Source organism: Stenella coeruleoalba (genome assembly GCF_951394435.1).
Source record: "Stenella coeruleoalba genome assembly, chromosome: 5".
In the NCBI taxonomy this organism is placed as follows: domain Eukaryota; kingdom Metazoa; phylum Chordata; class Mammalia; order Artiodactyla; family Delphinidae; genus Stenella; species Stenella coeruleoalba.
The window spans coordinates 103,837,339-103,856,326 of NC_137150.1; the positions used below are offsets into that span (position 1 = coordinate 103,837,339).

General features: G+C 36.7%; 1 protein-coding gene across 2 annotated transcripts in view; it reads right to left on the reverse strand.

The window, feature by feature from the left end:
- CSNK2A2IP (casein kinase 2 subunit alpha' interacting protein) overlaps positions 1-18,988 on the reverse strand; it is a 258,124-nt gene that overhangs the window by 99,475 nt on the left and 139,661 nt on the right. The window contains exon 2 of one of the 2 annotated variants that reach the window (XM_079923049.1): positions 17,105-17,158. The exons of the other annotated variant lie outside the window; for it this stretch is intronic. The gene's annotated coding sequence lies outside the window, so the exon portion shown is untranslated. The remainder of the gene's footprint in view (positions 1-17,104; positions 17,159-18,988) is intronic. 2 annotated transcript variants of the gene reach the window in all.

An 18,988-nucleotide genomic window follows, 5' to 3' on the forward strand; every position in this document is an offset into this window, starting at 1 on the left:
TTAAAATCCATCTCTTCTGGTCAAAATATGTGAGAGTCTTGCTTTTTTTCTAGTGTGGCAATATACTGATTCAAGTCTGTTTAAATTTAATATAATTAGCAATATAGTTGGACCTATTTCTGACATTTTGCTATTCATCTTTTGTTTGCCTCACCTGCATTTTATTCCTCTGTTCCTCCTTCCCACCTTCTTTTTTGTTAAACAAATAATTTTTATTACACAATTTATTTTCTCCTTTATCTCTTAAACAATTCAGTTTCTGATGAGAATTCTTTTTCTGGCTTGCAGACCACTGTCTTCTCACTGTGTCCTCACATGATCTTTCCTCAGTGTGTGTGCAGAGAGAGAAAGAATGCTCCGGTGTTTCTTTTTATAAGGACACAAATTCTATTGGACCATGGCATCACCCTTATGTCTTCATTTAAACTTAATTACTTCCTCAAAGGCCCCATTTCCAAATACAGCTACATTGGGGATAGGGCTTCAACACATGAATTGAAAAAAATCAGTCTATAAGAAGATAATATGTTATGGTTACTCTGAAACCTCTTTTCTTCTTCTTAAGATTATTGGGTTTTGGTGCCATGAACTTGCCTGAACTCAAACTAAAATTTGTTTGTCCCATAGTGTGGAAAAGATGATACCTCTGCCAAGTTCTCTTGGCTTCTAGTTGCTTTTTTGGCCTAGCTCCCATGTTGGTCTCTTCTGTACCTGTTTAGTTTAGATGTCTGCCAAGGAATTTAGCTGAGCTGATACTCAGATTTTTAGGCTCATCCTTTTGGTGGTTTCCTGCCTCCAGGGTCCCTGTAGTAAATTTCCAGTTGCTTTTCTATCCCAGAATTCTTTCTTTTGACAAATCAATCTAATAAGGCTACTGTTTTCTGCCACTCAAGCTCTCTGTGTACTAGGGAATGTACTCAATCAAAGAAATAACAAACTCCAGTATTTCGACAGAATTAATTCTGTCTTTCAAGAGACCCATTTCTACTTTCTCCCTGCTTTTGAACCAGAATGCCTGGGGTCATCCATATGCATGCATACTCTACTGGTCATCCAAGCATTTGGACAAGGTTTATACTCATATTTTTGGATTTCAACTCTTTCGTGGTACTCCTGCTTCTACAGTTTTTTCCTAAATATCCAGTGATTTTTCCTGCTTTGAAATTGAGTCATTTAGGCTGAGTTTTTTTTTTTTTTTAAAGCCACAAAATTGTACTTTCTACATGACATAGTGGCAATCATTCAGTAGTAAACTATTCTCAATTCTCTGCCTGCCTTTGGTCATTTTTCAGTATCTTCAAATGACTGTTTTTGCTTTTCTTCCAGTTTCTGTAATTGTCTTTTTCAGGAAGAACTGCCTGAACTTGTCACACCACCTATTATCAGTGATCAGTTTTACACACAAATCAGATCATGTCACATACAAACACACACATACACAGTGGCTTAAAAATCCAAAAATCGCTTTTCCCTTCAAGTAGAGTAAGGTGCAAACTCAGTATCCTACAGGACTCTCCATAATCTATCCACTGTCTAAATATCTGGCCTCATTTCTTTCCATTTTCCTCCTTATTCACTATACTATAGCCATAATAGCTGTATCAGGTAATCAATAGTTTGCTTAATCAACAGTTTGCCCCCACCCTATTCCTCTAAAAAGAATGATAATTTTTTTCATGTTCTTGTTTTTTTATACAAGCTACATATCTCAGGAATGTGGGAAGTATAGGTTTCCTGCTTCCACAGACATATTTAGAGGTGGACCTGATATACCTAAGAATAATTGTACTACCTTCACCACTGATTAGTTCAGGATTGGTTGTTTGAAAGATTTGGGTAGCAGGTGAGAAGAGGTTGACAGAGCTTCTAAGAAAGTTCCTTATTCTTCTAAGAGATTTGGGAATTCATTTTCTTGTCCCCTGAACCTGAATGAGTAAAGTCTGATGGATACCAGCCTCCATCCTATAGCCACAAAGTGAACTGACCTTCAGTACAAATCAAAGGTTAATGCGAATATACTGGGGAAGAAAATGAAAAGAAGGGAAAAAAATACGGTTTCTTGATGATGGGATTTGTTGGGAAAGGCAGTCTTCTGCTTGCAGTCTTTCCACCTCATCTTAGCTGCTTAAGAATAGGCCTTGGGCCTGGAACACATCCTTGTCAAGACATCAAGACTCCTCATGGCCATAAGCGTGCTGGACTTATCTCTTTGCATGGGAATATCTTTCCCTGTTTCGTATTCAGTGTGTTCTCCACTGTTCTGCTTAAGCATGTGCAATATATGGCACCTGGTCAACCCTGCTGCAATAGCTGCTCCTGCAAGGAGAGACTCCTTCTGCTACAGCACACGAGACATGCATGTAAGCCAGTTGCCCTACATCGGCTGTCAGAGGGAACTGCTGGCCCTGGGGAACCAACGCCCACTCCAGAACTGATCTTGCTCTGTCCCTTCCCTATATCCAATCCAGTGCTTGCCTGCGTCATGGTTTCCTTGATGACTCCAACCAAGATGCAGTGGGCAAAACTGTCTTTGAACTTCTACTTCTGATAAAATAGTCAACAGATGCCACTGGCTCAACAGGATCAAACAACCCTGAAAACTACTTGAACTTTGCACTTCTGGTTATGTGAGCCGAAATGTGTCCTAATCGTTTTAAACTACTGGAAATTTTTTTCTCTTTCCTATGAAAGAAAGCATACTGGCCTTCTTTCTATTTCACAAAAATACCAAGCTTGTCCCTGCCTTCAGGCCTTTTCAATTATTATTACTTATTTTTAAGACCTCTTTCTCCAGATCTTAATTTGCCTACCTCCTTTTCATCATTCAAATTCCAATTCAAGTACAGTCTCTTCTGAAGTAATTTATTGTCCCTAATTTATTTTCTTTTTCTACTTACTACTATTTGATATATTGTTCATATTTTTCTTTTAATTATCTATCTATCTTTCCCAGTAAGAATTTCAACTCTTTGAAGGCAAACACTGTCTTATTCACTATTGTATTCTCAATGCCTAGAAGAGGATTTGTAGCTAATAGACCCTCGACAATCAGTTATCAACTTAAAAAATAGCATAAATGTGTCAATTTGGCTAGAAAAAGTTTTAATGGTGAAACTTATTCTTCATTAGAATAAAACTCTTCCAAATTTATATTATAAAACTAGTTTACTTATAGGAGAAAAATGTCCATAATACCATCTGAAGTCCATATTGTTTAGTTCATAGCTGTTTGTTCCCCATTAATTCCTTGGAGATTTTTACTCTCCAAAATATTTGTATATGAATTTTCACAACAGAACAGTCTCTTCAACTTGAAAAATAGGTTTAAAGGTCATTTTTCCATCACTCAAATTCCTGGAAACAAATCTGTTTACTTGGGAGAAAAACCAAATACTATCATCTTAGCATTAGTCAAAAGACTTGCATTTTTATTAAATGCTATCCAAATGAGGTTTTTTCAGCCAGACTTTGTAAATTAGCTAGCTCATATGCCCAGAGAACAAAACAAATAATTTAGATAACACAGAAATTCTTCATTACTTTAATATTCAACAGCATCAGAAGAACTATTCCTGAGTGATGAAAGGAAAATGTGCATTTTTGTTGGTGTGAAGGGCTTGCGTTGACCTTTTCAGACTTAGGGATCTGTTTTCCAAAGCACTGTCTGCAACAAAGTGAAAGACCAGTTTCGAAAACACAGATTTCTAAATGTTAAGGAAACGTAAGTATAAAATGTGGAGTCCCCTTAAAACTTCTTGCTTTTGTTTTTTATCTCTAATAGCTTTGGAACTCTTTTTTTTTTTTTTATCTTAGTTACAAATACTACAGGGTAATAATGCATGAAAAATAAAACTCAGCATGTACTAAGCAACTGTGTTCAAGCACTATCTTCAACACAGCCTTTCTCCATTCCCTGCCGCTGTCCCTATATGACACTTTGCCCATCTCAGCCTTAAACATCTAGTGCCCCATCCTTAATTAAGACTCACTCTGAGCACGACTTTCATATATGAAGCCTCAAAGTACCCAGCAACTATCTGATTCTTCTTTTTCACCTTAATTTGTTCTTCTATTCCCTCCTGTGAATTAGAAAGCTTCTCTTGAGAGTAATAAAGGGGCAGATTGAGGCACAAACTAACTTTCTAAAAAAAAAAACCAAAAAACATTTTAACTTACAGTATTAATTATGCTATTTATAATATGTTCCCTTGTTTCTTGCATCGGCTCCAATTACATATTTCACCCTTAATTTGCCCCTCATTCTCCTCCTTCAATATAACCACTACCTTTTTTTTTTAATCCTAGAAGATAGTGATCACTCTAACACACCACTTAAACTTACCCCGTATGTACTCATTCTCTATTAAAATATAAACGTGGTGGGGCACACAGAATTATGGCTTGAGAAAATAAAATTATTTTGTTTTCAACTCCAAGACTCATTTACAAACCAAATTTTAAGACTTGCTGACATGAAAACTTCAATTCTCTTTTAGAAAAACAAATTTCTCTTTCTTAATTTGCCTTATAGGTTGATTTTATGCCTTCCCTACCTCATTTGGTTTTTGGTCGACTCACTCTAGAACATGATGACAATATGATACCCACATACAACTGTGGCTTAACCATTACACAAACTGACTGCCCTGGAATGTCAACTCTGCCTTGTCACAGACGTGCTTTGAAGCTTTTTAATCATAGAACTGGCCACAGATGGAAACCCAGGACCTGGCATAGGTCTGTGAGTCTGTTGGACTTCAAAAGTGCTAGAGTTTAAAATCCTCTGCTGAGAATCACATGCTACAGGGCAGGAAACCCACACTAAACAAAATCAGAGGAAAGAGAATATTGCCAAAGTACAGTTACTTTAGAACTGATTTTCACCTTATAACCCCATTCGGGTACAGTATAGAATCCATGATAATCTCCTTTCATAGGGTGAAATCGGCACCACCTTTTTCTGTAATCCCCATCAAAGAATTTATATAAATAACAAGCCTTTTAAAGGAATTTGTTATTAAAATAATAACGATATGTTACATTAATATAATGTAATACTGTGAGTTAAGATGACATTAGAGAGCTGATACTCTGTGAGATTACCTGAGAAATATTAAACCAACAACCAAGAAACTCAAGGGTTCCACAAGTTTGGCCTTTCGATATATATTTATCCTGGTGAATTCCCTTATTACAGCAGGAAACTTCAGATGACCCCTCTCCTAGGTGTTGCAGTTCCTCTCTGGCACTGATGAAACACCTGACTGAAGGGGCCAAAAGGACTCTGCATAGATAGTAAATCTCAAACAATGACATCAAGACCTCTCCTTGGGGAAGGGATACATGATTGAGACCCAGATTACTTCAGGAGTGATAAGTAGTGGACACCAGTAGAGTAAGTATATCCATTTACTAGATTGTCTCCTGACAGTTTGGGGACCTGGGAACATTTCCTGACGGATTAAATAAGGTATCCAATGTTAGGGTTCCTCAACTTCTTGAGTTTTTCTAAAGGCTTAGAGAAAACCATCCAACAGGACAAATAGAAAAATAAAACTTCATTAGTCTTACCCTCCATCTCAAATTCAGCCAGAATCATGGGTGATTTTAATATCCATGAACACAAATTAAGCAAAACCCTGCCTAAAGTTTCTTAAATTGCCTTAACTTAATTATATTAACTTCAGCTCTATTTCAGCCACCCACCTGAGATCCAACGTCACCCAAAGCAGCTCTGTCTCTGACACTTTTAACATTAATATCTTGCTTTCTGACCACAACCCTCAATTCTTCCAGCTCCCTTGTGTATTTTAATCCATTTCCATTTTAACCTCATTGGCAACAGAGTCAGTGGTTAAGTGTGTGGGCTCTTAAATCAGTCTGCTTGGATCCACATCCTGGATCAGTTGCTTCCTAGCTGTGTCAACTTAAACAAGGCCTAATTTCCTCCTATAAAGAAAATGGAATTATGTCTATTCTAGCAGATACTCATGTCCATCTAATACAGTTGTTATGATGATAAAATGAGGCAACATGGAACATTTAGCATAGTGTAGGGTGTGGAACATAATAGGTGCTAAATAAATGTTAGTTATTTTGTACCCATTTATTTATTCTTAAATTTGTTCATTTTCTCCTAATTTCTTCCATATCCAGCCTAAAATCTGTGCTCCATTATTTTCTTTTCCCCACATAAGACATAGACAAACTTAACAAACTAGCTGCTCCGCTTCACACCAACACTGCTAAAAACCAACGGGAAAATACATAACTGGGTATTAACTATCAAAAGTATAAGACCTTCCAAAGCAATTGTGCTATTGCTATGGTTCAGTAAACCTTTTACATGTCAACAAACAACAATATCTCTAAATATTGACAGCATATATTATAAGCCATATTCCTCAAATATCTTTTATTTTCTCCTTTCTGTAAAAATTTTAAGAATAATGATTCCTTCCCTTTGAGATTGTGTTATTACATCAATTATCTCTCTTTTTTTTTCATATATTTTCATACTACTGACTTTTTCCTAGATCCGCCACAACATTTGCTAAGTCCAGGGGAAAAGTACAAATGGAGGCCTGTGTACAATTTTTTAAATATTTAAAAATTATAAAGCAAACTAACAGAACCATCTGGTTCTACCCAGGATGGAGTAACAGCAACCAGATTTACTATCCCACCTGAAACAAACCCATGCTTCAAAAACACAGACCAAACATATAAAACAATGTTTTTTAAGAATTTGGACAACAGTTAACAGATGACAGTGATCCCTGAGAAATGGGGAACAAATGAGGTGAGCCCTACAATTTCTTTAATTTACTGTCTTGAGAGAGTTCTCAGGCCACAACAGAGGAGGAAGAATCCGGGAGGACCCCAGTGGACTCTTTGAATAGAGGAGACAGAGCTGAGAGTACAGGGAGAATAAGGCTGCTAGAGTTCAAAGGACAGAGTACCCAAGAGGAGAGACTTGCACAGAAACAGAACCCTGGATGTCTGCAGAGGATCAGCTCAATAACTTGGCAGAAAAATTATAGTGCGTGCATGTGAGAAAACTACCCCAAGCCAGGGCAAAATCGACAGGAACTATGCCTGGCACTACCAAGGGGTTAGGAAGGGTGCCTTTTCCCATCACCCAGACTAAGAAAACTTATCATTCACAGGTAATTAGGTGGACTACTCACAAAGGTCTTGCCTCAGGGTGAGGAAAAAATTAACCCAGGATGAGCACAAAACTAGGCCCAATGAACAAGTCATAATGGAAAAACCAAAAAGGATCAAACTATTTCTAAATAACTATATCCTGGAATAAAGTTCAAGAATATTTATAGGAATACAAAAGATCCAGTGCTCAAAAAGGTAAAATTCACAATGTACAGCATCTAGTCAAAGATTACCAAACTTGCAAAAAGAACAGGAAAACGACCCATAGTGAGGAGAATAATGAATAAAATGAAACTGACCCAGAACTAACACAAATGTTAGTACAGAAGGACAACAAAATGCTTATAATAACAGTATTCAGTGTTACAAAATTAAGTAGAGACATGAAAAATATAAAAAAGACCCAGATCTAACTTCTAGAGATAAAAACTTCAGTGACTAAGATAAAAAATACACTGAATAGAATTAGAGGTAGATTAGGCATTGCAAAAGATTGGTAAACTTGAGAGCATAATAGAAATTATTAAAAATGAAACAGAGAGAAAGAAATAATATTTGAAAAATTAAGGAGCATCAGTCAGCTGTGGAATAACTTCAAGAAACTTAATACACAAATTTAAGGAATATTTATGAAACACTCCACCCAACATCAGAATACACATTCTTTTCAAGAGTAAACAGACTATTTGCCAAGACAGACCACAGTTTAGGCCATAAAACAAATCTCAATAAGTTCAAAAGTATTCAAGTCATAAAAGTGTTCTCTGACCACAATGGAATTAAATTAGAAATCAATAACAGAATATCTGAAAGTCATCAAATATTTTAGAAATAATAATACACTTCCAAATAACCCAGGGATCAAGGAAGAAATAAGAATGGAAATTAGAAAATAGTTTAAGCTGAATAAAAATTAAATGTCAGAAAGCAGTATTAATGGGGAAATTATAGCACTAAATGCCTATATTAGAAGAGGTCAAATTAACTGCCTCAGTTTCCACCTTAAGAAACTAGAAAAAGAAAAGCAAATAAATCCCCCAAAATCAAAACATGAATAGCGTTGCAAAAATTATAAACACATTTTTAGTAAATAGAATTCAACTCTCTCAATCTCTCTCATTCTTAATCTCTCTCTCTATAGACAGATAGATAGATGGTAGATAGATAGATACATAGATAGATAGATTGATAGATAGATAATATAGATAGATATCTCTATAAATATATATAAAGTAATATATCATGACCAAATAGTAATTAATTCTAAAAAAGCAAGGTTGGTTTAATATTTGAAAATCAATGTAATTCACATATTCGCAAAATAAAAGGAAAAAAATGTATTATCTCAATAGTGGTAGTAAAAACTTTTGGCAAAATCTAATATCCATTCCTTATTTTTAAGAAAACCTATTCTTACTATGTCTATTCAACTTTATACTGGGAGTTCAGACTACTGTAGTTATCCATATGAAAAACGTATCCATATAACAAAGAAAGAAACGTGTCTATTTGTAGTTTATGTTATTGCCTATAGAGAGTCTGATGAAATCTACCCAAAAAGCTGCTAATGATAATAAATTGGCTTATCAAAATTTCCAGAAAGATCAATATATAAAAATCAATTGTATTTCTAAATACTAGCAATGAACAATAAAAAACTAAAAAAAAAAATGTTTTTAAACCATCTGCAATAGCATCAGATGGAATTCTTAGAAATAAACCTGATGAATGATGTGAAATGTACAATAACACAACAAAATGATGTTGAGCAAATTATTAAAAGATCTGAAGAAATGGAGAGATATAATTTGTTCTTGATTCATCAGAATCAATATTGTTATGATATCAATTCTTCCCAAATTTATCTATAGATCCAATGCAATCACAATCAAATTTTCAGCAGATATTTTAGTAGAAATTGATAAGCCCATTCTAAAATTTATATGGAAATACAACTCAACTAGAATAGCCAAAACAACTTTGAAAAGGAAAATAAATTTGGAGGGCATCCTGACTTCAAGATATGTAAAGCTGTAGTACCCGGGATAGTGTGATACTGGCTTCAAGATAGCCACACAGATCATTGAAAGAGAATATTCCTACAAATATAAAAAACTGATTTTTTGACAAAGATGCAACAGTAATTCAATGGAAAAAGATTGTCTTTTCAACAAATGGTAATGAAAATTTGATCAATTTCTTGCACCATAAAAAAAACCTCAAAGTGGATCATAAATCTAAATGTCAAACCTAAAATTATAAAAGTTTTAAGAGAAAACCTATTTGTGACCTTAAGTTAGGCCAACATCTCTTAGATATGACATCAAAAGCATCATTTCTCAAAGGAAAAAATAAGTTGGACTTCATCAAAACAAAAAACTTCTGCTCTTCAAATAATACTCCTAAGGAAGTGGAAAGACAAGCCACAGACTGGGAGAGGATATTTGTCTAACTTATATCTAATGAAAGACTTCTATCCACAATATATAAAGAACTCTCAAAATTCAATAAGAAAACATACAACCCAATTAAAATATGGGCTAAAGATTTGAATAGACAATTTACCAAAGAAGATCAGTTCATTAAAAATGCCCACATCATTAGTCATTAGGAAAATGCAAATTAAAATTATAGTGCGATACCACTACACACCTATTATAATGCCTAAAATTAATGACACCGATCATACCAAATGTTGTTAAACATGTGGAGAAACTGGAGTTCTCACACACTGCTGGCCAGAAAGTCGAATGATACAACCACTTTGGAAAACACTTTGGCAGTTTCTTAAAAAGTTAAACACACATTTACCATATAATTCAGCCCTTTCCTTGCTAGTATTTACCTAAGAGAATATATATATTCTATCTTACACATCCATATAAAAACTTGTATAAGAATGCTCATAGCTGTTTTATCTCTTACAGGCAAAAACTGGAAACAAATACCCACCTACAGGTTAATGGCTAAACAAGTTGTAGTATATCCATATAATGGAATAAGCAGAAATTAAAAGGAATGAACTATTGGAAATGCAATAACGTTAATAAATTTAAAAATAATTGTTGTGAGTGAAAGTAGCCAGACCAAAAGTAAACAAACAGAAAAAGAATACATGGTATATGATTCCATTTATATAAAGCTCTAGAAAATGCAAACGAATCCAGAGTGATGGGAAGCAGGTAAGTGGTTACCAGGGAGCATGGCAAGCAGGAGAGCATGGAGGATGTCATTACAAGGGGCACAGGGAAACTTCTGCAGATGATGGATAGATATGTTCACTATCTGGATTGTGGTAATGTATTATAAGTCTATACAGACGTCAAAACATCAAAATGTACAATTTGAATATGTGCAGATTATCATACATTAACTATAACTTGAAGCTTTTAAAAGATAAATCGATCCACCTAACAGACCACAAGAATATATTTTATCACCTTGCCTTGACAACTACTGCCCTATGATGACGTGGAAGGCCAGATTTGAATTTAGATTTCCTAGACTCCTTGGATTTCCCACCCACCCACCTCTCCACCTTCATGACAGCTATTCCATGGCCACCACCTAAGCTTAGAGGTGAACATCCTAGCAGCCCATAACCTCAGGAGGGCAGATTCAGGGAAGAAGTCTATGTAGGTTCTGGAAGTGTGATCAGAGACATTTGGGTCCAGAAGTCTCTTCAGTGGTGTGTGTCCTTTTGGGCTTGAGATTCCTTGCCTTGGGGACAGATGTGGTCAACAGGACAGAGGTGTCCTTTTAAAGTATAGACCCAGGGTAAGAGAAACATTTGCTTGCATCTAAGAGGGACACTCCAAAGCATACATATGTTAAAGTCACTTCCATTTCAAAGAAAAGAACTTTCCTTACTCTATGTCCCCACTTTTCCCCTATTATTTACAGCCAAACTTCTTGAAAGTACTCTTACCCACTCTACTTCCACACTCCACCACCCTCCCTCATGCATTTTTGGCAGTCTGTCTTTAACCTCTGGCAATCTACCAAAACTCTTCCACACAAATCCACCATGACCTCCTAATTCTTACATGACATAAAAGAGTCTTAAGACAGTATCTTACTTTGCATTTCAGCCATATTTCACAGCGTTGATTATCCCCTGCTCACATTCTCCCCTACTTTGGCATCCATGATAGCCAAGGTTCCTGGCTCCTATCTGTCTTCTCCTCCCTGTCCTTTTTCTCCCCAAGAACACTTTGCTTCATGCAACCCTTGGAATGTTAGGAATACCAATTCCAAGCCCTGACATCAAGAGATCCCTCTTTATGAAGTCATGTGCATCCATGGTTTCAAATATTATCAGTATACTTACTCTCTTCTCCCTGGAAGACTTCAGTAACACCTTTACAGATCTGTTTCCAATCTCATGTTTTCTTCCAATCCCTCTTCCATTCCACTACTTTAATGATCTTTCTAAAATGTTGATTTCATCTTAAAATTTTGATGCTTTTCACTTCCATCGGTGTCACCATTTCTTCCTAGTCATGGTAGGTAGGTCTTTCTCCTTCAGGTCTCGGCTACCTTCCAGCTTAACCTCTCACCATTCACCTGTATTCTATGCATAACATCTCCTCACCCAAAATATTTGCCCAAGCCTCTACCAGATATGGCTCTTTCACAGTTCAACTCCCCAACTCCTCAACTGTTCAGCATTACTTATATGGAACTTTGCCAATCCAACATTACCCATTTATACCAAATACAGATTTAGAAAATAACAATATTAAAAATAATAGTAGTAACTACTTTTTATTGAATGCTTATTATGTAGCTCACCTAATTATTACAAACACCCTATGAGATAAATAGTACTAATGCCCATATTCTATAACATGGAAAGTGAGATTTAGAAAGTTTAATAATTTAAATACAACTAAAAGATAGAGTTAAGATTTCAACTCAGGGCTATCTGACTCCTAAGTCCGATTTCTTTCCTTGGTCCTTCCATTATATAGAAGTATGTTTTAATAATAAATCTGATAAGAGTGTAGTTGAAATGCTTCATTATCACCTCTACTCCACTAAATTAAGAGGATCTTGAAAGCAAGGGCTTTCTATCCATCAGGATAGGCTAAGTTAAGCTGTGGTAACAAGGTCTAAACTCTCAGTAGTTTAATACCTTCATCTTATTTGTCCAACATTGGCCAGGAGAACAGCTCTGTTTGTGGTGGTCACTCAGGGACCCAGACTGACAGAGGTTCCCTCTTAACATATGCTTCCATGGTGGGGAAATGAGATCCAGCAGAGTCAAGCATAGATAACTAAATAAAGTAATAAAGTTATATCTAACGGCAAGGAGATGAAGAAATGCAATTTAACCATACCATATACCTAGAAATAGAAAAATTGGAATGTTGAGAATAGCCCTAGTGACTATCACAAATTTTATCTTTTTCATTTGTTTCAGTGCAAAATAACAGATTACTCAATAGGTGTAAGTTTGTTGAACAAATAAATAAATGAATGCCAGAGATAATGTGGGGCTGAAAAACTAGGAAAAAAGTTTAAGCTTCGTTCATCTAAGTAATATTCCCTAAATAAGGAACTGTAAGAGAGGAACCAGCATACATACAGATAATAAACGGCAGTATTTCTCAGGAGAAAAAGTAGAGAAGTTTATCTTCATTTTCTTGAACAAGTAATGCAGGATTTCTTACGAGATAATTAAGGGGAAATTATCCTGAAATAGAGTGTACTAGGCGGGGAAGTTGGTCAAGATGGCGGAGTAGAAAGACCCTGAATGCACCTCCTCTCACAGTTACACCAAAATTACAACTATTTACAGAACACCTATTGATGAAAAAGGTCGGGACCTACCAGGATAAATCTTCTAAAACTAAAGATATAAAGAAGGAACCATAGCGTAGGAGGAACAGAGCTGAAATATAGTCAGGACCCATATCCCCAGTGGGTGACCCACAAATGGGAGAATAATTACAATTGCAGAGGTTCTCCTCAAGGAGTGAGAGGACCCAGCCCCACATCAGGCTCCCCAGCCTGGAAGACGAACCCCTAGAACATTTGACTTTGAAGGCCATGGGGCTTACTTTGGGGTGAGACAGAGGGCTGTGGGAAATAGGGACTCCAACACAAAATTTCACAGGCTTCAGGAGCCAGGGCAGAAGTAATAACTTGAAAGGAGCCAGGGTCAGACCTACCTGCTTGATCTTGGAGAGTCTCCCAAAGAGGCAGGAGGCAATTGGAATTCACTCTTGGGGACATAGACACTGGCAGCAAGTATATTTGGGTGCTCGTTCTACCTCTAGCTTATTTCCCTCAGGACCCAGCCCTGCCCACGTCCGCCAGACTAAAGGCACCAGTACTGGGATGCCTCAGATCAAAAAACTAACTGGGCATGGACACAGACACACCCACTAGCAGACAGACACACCTTAGGATTCAGCTGTGTCCACAGCCACTCTTGGACATGACCCTGCCCACCAGAGGACCCAGAATCAGGCTCCAAACACCAGTGTGCAAGCACTAGACCAGGGACCCCCAAGGCCCTGCAGCCAGAGACCCCAGGACCCAGCTCCACCCAACAGTGGGGAGGCACCAGCCCTGGAATCCCTGGCCCCACCCATCAGCAAGCTTGCTCTAGCCTCAGGACTACCCTCACCCACCAGTGAGATAACACCAATCCCAGGACAACCACAGCCCCACAGCCTGCGGGCCCAGCCCATCCACCAGCAAGACAGCACTAGCCATGGGACCCCCTGGGCCCTGGGCCCGCCCACCAGCAGGCCAACACAAGCTTTGAGACACCTGGGCCTCCCAGACCCAGCCGCTCTGTCAGTAACTGGCCCCACCCACCAAAGGTCCAACACTAGCTCTGGGACCCATGGGCCCTGCAGTCAGACCCCAGGACCTGGATCTGCCTGCCAGTAGGCCAGCACTAGCCCCAGGACCTGGCTTCACCCACCAACGGGCGGGCACCAGCCCCAGGATCTCCTGGACCCCAACTTTGACCACAAGTAGGCCAGCACTAGCCCCCCGCTACCCCCCCAAGATTCTGCAACCAGCCACCTTGATTCATGGTAGACCCACCATGCAGCATCCGGCAGCCTCTGCACAAGGCAGAGCCTGGCAACCAACCAGACCAGGGGCTGGCCAAACCTACCAGACACCCACAATAGTCAGCCCACCACAACAGGAGGACACAAGCAGCCCACATAGGGGACACCCCTAGAGCATATAGCTCTACTGATCAGAGAGGAGTGCGCTGCTGGGACTCATAAGACGTCTCCTACAAAAGGTCACTTCTCCAAAGTCAGGAAACATAACCAACCTACCTGATACAAAGAAATAAAAACAGCAAAATGAGGGGACAGAGGAACACATTCCAAATGAAAGAACAAATAAAACCCCAGGAGAACAACTAAGTGAAGTGGAGATAGGCAATCTGCTGAAGAAATCTAAAAAATCACTTTCAGATTCAATGTTCTTTAAAAAAAGTTCTGATTGTCTAATTGTGGAGTATAAAAGCCTTTATTAAGTGTTAAACAAAAAAAACTCAAATACATATTTCACATAATCCTATCATCCTTTTTCCTATAACCTACATACTCAAATATAAGGTAACTTTCTTTTTCACAAAATGATCCCTCAAAAAAGCTTAAATCAATCTTTTCAAAGGGTACTTTCTCAATTCCTTTGTCTTGAATAGCATTACGAGGATTGGGAGAAGATGTTAGCCTCAAATTTCCTTCATCAATGTTAGTTTTATGTGTGTGTATATTTAGATAGAAGATAGCTAGATAAATGATAAATAGATAGATAATATAATTGAAACTGTAAAAACTGGAATTGGAGAAAATTAACACATATTTAATAGTTTTTCCTGGAGTCTGGCCACATAATTCCAAGTGATGATATTGTGGTAAACAAGATCCCTTTTAAAAGCAAGATGATAAAAGGTCATATTGTGGCAATTAACAATAATACTAAAAGTCTTAATGTTATATAAATGAATATTTATATCTTGGGATAAGGTTTCCAGTAACAGCATCATAAACAGATACACAAGGATAGATGATAAACCCTAAAAAAAAGCAGTGACTCAAAAGAATATCTCCAATGATGAAAAATTAATGACATCTCATGGAATGTGAGATTTTTTAAATTAACATTTTAAAATAAATTTAGTATTTGCAAAAATATGATTTTAAATAAGTTTTTGTAACTAAATAAATTGGCCTACTAATAAGGCAAATAAGAGCTAGCCTACATTTAGTGTTGTTTCTATTAGGCATAAAAGTTTTAGCATATTATATTATTTGATGTGGGAAATGACTATATATTGTTAAGTGAAAAGTTTTTAATAACTAGCATATAATGTGATATTTTTGTAATAGGAAAATGTTTGTGCAAAACTACCTCTTGGTAAGATGTTGACCAACATATTGACTGTGGTTATCACTAGATGGTAGAATGAGATTAAGGGTAATTTTTTGCTTCATATTTTTCTTTCCGTCCAAATTTTCTACAATAAACATAATAATTTTGATATTAGAAAAATAAAAGACAAGAAATCAACATCTTCTCTGAAGCTATGTCCACTTTGCACCTCATTATTTGATCTACAATAACAGATCTATTTATCTAATAAGGTATCATTCATTTGTAGCATCGTACTCTGATTATATTACTTTTAATTTCCATCCCTACACTTTTTAATGTAGATGAGATTTATGTTACTTTAAATTGGTTATTAAAGAATAAGAAAAATCCTATATCGTTGTATATGTACAAATCATAAAACTACACTTAGTGAACCAAGCTAACCCAATGATCAACATTTCTTCATTTTTTAATATTAGATAAGTAACTCAATTATAGTTCTTATTTTTGATTCATCGGAATTAAAGGTATTCTTAGTCCTTAGATGAGAATTCAGAGTTCTGTGTTGAGGATTAGCAGGAGAAAGTATCTAACTACATCGCTATCCTGCTGCCCTGATGGAACCAGAAAATCGAGCTTTGTTCCCTTCTTTGGATACTGAAATTGTGATTGTGTTTCTCTGTTGGGGGAAAAGAAAGGAAGGCAAAATAACAGAGAGCAGCAGATTCTTGTGAAAGCAGAAGGACCCAGAGCAGCAACCCTGGATAGTGAAGGGACACACTGATAATGGCTCCCTGGGTGTGTCTTCTGTTTTGAAATCTATAGCTCTGCATTGTCACTTAATGTCCTCTATGATTTCTTAATGTTTATTTTGATTCACTGTTGTAATTCATCTCCTAGAGAGGAAAGCTGAAGAAGGCTTGTCTGGTAAGATTCTCTTTCAACATCTGGTGTTTACTAAAGCTCTGTGAAGTTTACTTTTTTTTTTCTTTCTCATCTTTGAACTTAGTGTATTTGTTCCCTTAAGACCAACAATTTTATGGACATTGCAATAAAATAAAATATTTGTTCTGCAAATTTTCTCTTTTACCCATCTCATGTTTCTGCCCCTTGCCCATCCCAATAACCATGAAGACAGCCTCAGCAATTAATCCCTCAGGAAGGCATGTCAATTGAGCAACCAATCTATACTTTTGCTTCAGTCACTCTAATTCCTTATTTAGTCACTCTGTGTAAGACCTGAGGAGATGAAGATCTTTATGAGGATTCAAAACCAGTTCAGAAAACGATTAGGGTATGAATCAAAACTGAATTGATATCTCAGAGACAGGGAAAAGGGAAAAAAGCATCACAGAGAATCTGGCCTTTAAAGAAAAGGGATGTGTTTAATGAGAAAGCTACCAGGTCATCCTAGGTTGGAGAAAGAGCATGGAGGTGAAGATAAAGGCATGTATGTTGGGATGCAATGAACAATCCTCCTGGAGGAAGCTGTTTTTCGTACTGAAAGTAAAGGTACTTTATGAAAGAAGATCTTATCCCTAGCTTTATTAAGGAGTAGTGAGAAGAAGGTGCTTACGGATTATGGATGGTCCTCAAGGTCAGACTGAAAAGTATGGCTTATTTGGAGAATCTAAAAAAAAAAAAAAAAAGGATAAAAATGAACTTATTTACGAAACAGAAACAGACTCACAGACTTAGAGAATGAACTTATGGTTACCAGGGGGGAAGGATGGGGGGGAGGGATAGTTAGGGAGTTTGGGATTGACATGTACACACTGCTATATTTAAAATGGATAACCAACAAGGACCTACTGTATAGCACAGGGAACTCTGCTCAATATTCTGTAACAACATAATTGGGAAAAGAATATAAAAAAGAATAGATACATGTAAAAAAACATATGGCTTCATATAATGGACAATTAATACAAGCACACCTTGTTTTCTTGTGCTTTGCCTTATTGTGCTTCACAGATACTGAGTTTTTTACAAATTGAAAGTTTGTGGCAACCCTGCATGAGCCAGTCTATCAGCACCATTTTTCCACCAGCCTTTGCTCACCTCATGTCTCTATGTTATATCTTGATAATTCTCACAATATTGCAAACTTTTTCATTCTTATTATATTTGTTATGGTTATCAGTGATCTTTAACGTTACTAGTGCAAAAAGACTGTGACTCACTGAAGGCTCAGATGATGGTTAGCACTTCTTAACAAAGTATTTTTTAATTAAGGTTATGTACATTGTTTTCTTAAACATGGTATTGCACCCTTAGTAGTCTACAGTATAGTACAAACATAACTTTTATCTTTTTTGAATTTTATTTTATTTATTTTTTTATACAGCAGGTTATTAGTTATCTATTTTATACGTATTAGTCTATATATGTCAGTCCCAATCTCCCAATTCATCCCACCACCACCACCATCCCCCCCCGCCACTTTCCCCCCTTGGTGTCCGTACATTTGTTCTTTACATCTGTGTCTCTATTTCTGCCCTGAAAACAGTGCAAACATAACTTTTACATGCACTGAGAGACCAAAAAATCTGTGTGACTCCTTTTATTGTGATATTCACTTTATTGTGGTGGTCTGAAACTGAACCCACAATACCTTTGAGTTTTGCCTGCATCTATCACAATATTTTAAGAAATAATGTGTCATAATAAAATTATTATTTTTACATTGGATTGGTGATGAATTAGAGAATGGGAAGGGGAGACAAAGTTCAAGAAAGCTCATTAGAAAGCTGTTGCAATATCCTGGCTATGGGGTAATGGAGCCTGGATTAGAGTGGTGATGATAATGGCGCAGAGAGTATGTTAAGAAAATAATTCAGAAAATAAAAATAATAATCGATAACAGATAGAGTTACGGAAAGGCAAAATATATGAGGAGTTGAAGACGTTTCAAAGCATGAAAGAATTTTGGTACAAATGACAGAAATGGAAACAGTGGGATGGGACTTAACGTCACAGGATTCGTGCCAATTCATTTTATTCTAGCAAATTTTTGGTTCTCTAGGTAGCTACTAGCTATTCCTAAAAAGGATTTTGTTGTACTGACTTAGAAGAGATGAAAAAAAAAAGACTTCCCTGGCCACTCATTTAAAAGAGAGTGTTTACACAAAGAAATACAAAAGGGTTTTCAGGAAATCCTAAAATGGTATTTCCCTGCAGACAGTTGTATAGTCCCACTATTCATTAGGTAGACCTATCAAGACAAATATTACATTTTTTGTCTTATTTAGATGACATTACGATTCATCATATATTTCTAACGATTGTTTTCACTTAATTTGGAATAAAAAAACAAATATATATATGTATTTTCCATAGTTTCTTCTGGCTCTACATACATAGCCTCTGAGTTTTAACAGTCCTTTTGAAGTCTAATTGGAATAGGCAATACACTGTGTTCACTGATATCATTTTGAAAGTGTCTGACCCATTATTACAT